Source organism: Ailuropoda melanoleuca, chromosome 16 (genome assembly GCF_002007445.2).
Source record: "Ailuropoda melanoleuca isolate Jingjing chromosome 16, ASM200744v2, whole genome shotgun sequence".
NCBI lineage: Eukaryota > Metazoa > Chordata > Mammalia > Carnivora > Ursidae > Ailuropoda > Ailuropoda melanoleuca.
This window is the reverse complement of record NC_048233.1, coordinates 90,934,780-90,939,052: the sequence shown is the minus strand read 5'-3', so window position 1 is coordinate 90,939,052 and position 4,273 is coordinate 90,934,780.

Here is a 4,273-nt window from a genome sequence, read left to right as displayed (position 1 = left end):
AGGGGTGCCAGGGTGCCGCAGGGACCCTGGTTCACTGCGCCCCCTGCCCCCCAGGGGCCTTCCTGGTGTGCTGGACCCCCTTCTTTGTGGTGCACATCACCCGGGCGCTGTGTCCCGCCTGCACCGTGTCTCCGAGGCTGGTCAGCGCGGTCACCTGGCTGGGCTACGTCAACAGCGCCCTCAACCCCCTCATCTACACCGTCTTCAACGCCGAGTTCCGCGCGGTCTTCCGCAAGGCCCTTCGTCTCTGCTGCTGAGCAGCCCCCCACCCGCACCCCCAGAGTCCTCTGCGAGGACCTGGCCACGCCTCAGGGGTCAGGACCCCAGCAAGAGAGGCGGCGGTTTTGTATGACAGATTAAACCAGTACCTTCCTAAACACCACCTGGGAAGGCTGGGGGTGGGGAGGACGGAGCGGGGAGGGGGTGGGAGGAGCAAGGAGGAGGGGCTTCTGCCCTAGTGGAGCCCAGACCCCCACTAACCCGGCCGGGCCAGTTAAGCCCCTCCTTCCTTCTGAGGAAGCCCAGAGAATAGACCAACCCCACGAAGCGGGCTCTAGGCTCAGGGTGAGGTGGGAGGCAAGCCAGCTCTGCAGGGAAGGGGGGTAGCTCCAAGGAGGCCCATTCAGCCTCACCCAGGAAGAAACTTCCAGAACGAGGGCAGCCCTTGCCTGGGAAGGCCAGCACTCTGCTTGTGGGGCTGCCTACAGGCTCCTCGAGAAGGTTCCCTCCCTGACATATCCTCCCCCAGCCATTCCGGGCCAGCAGCCTCATCCCCGCTCCACAGGCATTACCCCCCTCTCAATGGGAGCCCGTGGACTGTTGTCCTGCAGAGAGGAGACTTGCCCTGGGGCTGAGCATGGTGGTTTCCTGAGACTGCCCTTTCGAAACCCAGTGGGAAGACAACCACAGTGGGCCCATCAGCAGCCAGGCCCACCCAGACTGGCCCCTGCTTCTGCAAGGAACACCGAAGGTGGCCCCACACCACGTCCACTGCCCCCAAGTCAGAGCCCAGTTCCCTGCGACCTTGACTTTGATCGTGTCCAAAGCCCTGAGGAGATGGTGCTGGGTGGGCCACTGAGGCAGCCTCCCGCGAGCAGGAGGAGGCGCCTGGCCCAAGGCAGGGCAGAGCCAGCAGGCTGCCCCTCTGCTCACAGCACAGACCCGACCTGGAGAGGAGGGGGCAGCTCTCAGCCCACGGTCCTGGGGCCCTCTGCTCTCCAGGGCTACTGTTCCCGTATCAGGGATGCTGTCTATGCTTCGAAGCACTAAGTTTTCTTCTGAACGTGAGAAATTATGGGCTGTGAGGTCCCAACCTCACAACAGCACGGGGCTGTCCCTTCCCGCCTGGGGGTGCTCACCTTCCCCTGCTCAGGGTCTCAGTGGGAGTGGGGCGAGGGGCACCTGGTAGACCCTGGATCTGGTGGCTCCTTGAGTTTCTGGCACCTTCTTGCCCATGAAGTGTGAGGACAGTCGCAGCAGACACCCTGGGCCTCCCCAGGGAGTAGCCCTGCTATTCAGACAGGAGCCCCAGATGGCACAACTGAGCCCATGTCCGGACTGGCTATCCCAGGCACAGACCCCTGCCCCAAGCTGGGCCAGTGGTCCCTCCTGGGGGTCTCGGACTTTAAGTAAAGACCAGGGAGGGTCACTGGGGCCCTTAGGCTGAAGGCAAGGTCAGAGCGACCCCCCCCCACCCCGTGCCCTCTGATACTCCCAGCACGTCACCCGTAGAGCCACCCGAGGTCGTCAGAGAACCGTGCCATCAAGACTCAGCCAGCACCTGCCCCGCCAGGCAGCTGTGGGCACCTCCCAAACTCCTCCCCGTCACCTGGTCACCTGCATGCGCCCCTCCCCCTCCCCTGCGGTGGCAGGACTGACCAGCCCTTAGTTGCACCTGCCCTCAGGGGCTGAGCTGGGAGCTGCGGGGACCCCGTACCATCCCCTCTGGCCGTGCAGGCGGAACCTGCAGCTCCCACAGAGGGGGGCGAGGTGCAAGGTGACGGGGGGGGGGGTACATGCAGGGCCACAAAGGGCCTGGCTGACCGGGAAGCCTCTGGAGGCCTGGGCTATCCAGCTCCCTCCGCCACCCCCACCGATGCCAAGGGTGGCCCAGCCGGCAGTGCCCTGGAGCTGTGGCTCAGAAGACCCACAGCACCCCAAATGGTCTGGGCTGACCACCGGCCGACAAAAGCCAGCCCCTTGCCTGTCCCTCAAGGCTGCGTCCAGCAGGAGATGCCATCAGAAGCCTTGACACGAACTCTTGAGGACTGGCAACAAAGCCTGATCCCCCCCCCCCAACCTGGCCATTTCCAGAAGCCACCCGCCGGCCAGGGCTACACGGACAACACTTCACAGGCCTAGAAAGGATACACTTTGAAAAACTGCCCCCAAAACACGTGGTCCTGAGGGTTCTGTCTTTTTTCTTATTATTTTATGTAGACTCCATGCTCAGTGTGGATGGGGCCTGAACTCACGACCCTGAGATCAAGAGTCAGATACTTAACCGACTGAGCCACCCAGGTGCCCTGTGAGGGTTCTATCTCAAAGAGGAGGGGGAGAGTAACTGCCCCCACCCCAGGACGGAGCTGGCCCAACGGGGGTGGGGGGAACAGAGTGGAACTCTTCCCTTGCAGGGACCGGGGCTGGCTTTCTGAGCATTTTCAGGGTTGGGGGTCGCTTGCAAAGGTGCAGAGCCTTCTGCTGAGGGTGATGTGCCCCCCACTCCAGGGAGCAGGACAGGTGCCCCCCCTGAAGCAAGGACACGGCCAAGAGCTGACAGGTGCCCCTCCTGAAGCAGGGACACGGCCAAGAGCCGACAGGTGCCCCCCCCGAAGCAGGGACACGGCCAAGAGCTGACAGGTGCCCCTCCGGCCACGTTCTGTCTGCAGCAATGGGAAACCGACTCAGGGTGTGCTATGAAGGTGCCCAGTGGGCGACAGTCTGGGGTGCGTCGTGGGGCCAGGGTCACCTCCCACTGCACTCACCTCGTCCTCCGCCCTGGGCACAAGCCCGGACTTCTCAGCCTTCATCTCCCTGAGAGGTGGTGGCCGAGGCAGGAAGACAAAGGCAGGGACTCCAGTACTTGTTAGATTCAGGAAAAGAAAACCCAAATAAACCAGCTTTGTCCACAGAGCTCGAGGAGCACAGAGGCAGAGCGGGTTTCTGGGGGGCAGGGCACCTGGTGGGCTCCCCGAGAGCCACTGGCTAGGGGTCTGTCCTGAGGCCAGGGCCAGGCCCGCCCCAATGCAGGGACGCAGCCCAAGGGGGAAGCAGCTGCTTCCAGGCGCCTAAGCAGCCCCTCTGCGACTCCCAGGCTCACGCCCCCTTCCTATCACGACTTTGGCCGCCCCCTCAGCTCGTTCTGGAGCCAGCGTCCCAAAAGCCAAGTCTCCAGGGTGCTACAGACTTGGAAGAACTTTCTGGAAGTAGGAATCCAGGGAGGGTGCAGGGCTGGGGGTATTCTTCCATGTCGACAGAGGTGTGAACACACACAGCTCACGGAGACAGCACTTCGAGGCGAGCATCAGCATCAGGTGACGTCCGCAGACGACTCTTAGTGCCCGGTGGCTGGGCCCTCTCGCCGCTGCACACACAGCACGTCTCCCCGGCTGGGCTGGGCCTTCACCTTCTCTCCCCGGCGCGGTGGAGCCTCCGAGCCTCAGGAGTGCAGAGAAAACAGGGTGACGGCAGGCCAAGGGTTCCAGGGCCACAAGGGCATTTCTGGAAACCCACAGAAGCTTCCAGAACTTAGGTGATTGTTCCTCAGGCACCACTCTTGGTCAGCAGGGGAGGCAGGTCCTGTTTCCAGGGCCAGCCAAGCCTGACACCCAAATGCGTTGGCGATGAGTACCCCAGTGCCGACCCCTGTCTGATCCCCTCTGCCCTCTGCCCCTCAGCGCAGGCGGGGAGATGCAAGGCTGGCCTCATCTCTGAGTGGTCAGGGTTCTTGGGTTATAACCTCGTGCTAGAGAGGAGAGGAAGGAAACTTCACTGTGTGCCGACCATGAGCCAGCAAGTCCAGGGCCGTGTCACTTCAGAAACTGGACAGGAGAGGGCCACACGCCTGGGGCAGCGCCTGCCCCGCACTCCGGCCTCTGCTGTGGCTCCTTGGCCAGCGGCTGCAGGGGAGGATGCCCCAGGCCAGCCTCGCCGCTGCCCTGCTTGCTGGACTGCACTCTTGGGTGTTGCAACCTCCAAACCGCACGGTCAGGATACACAAAACTGAGGCCCACCCACCTCCTGGGCATCTGGGAAGCTGGGGCTGGAGTCACCG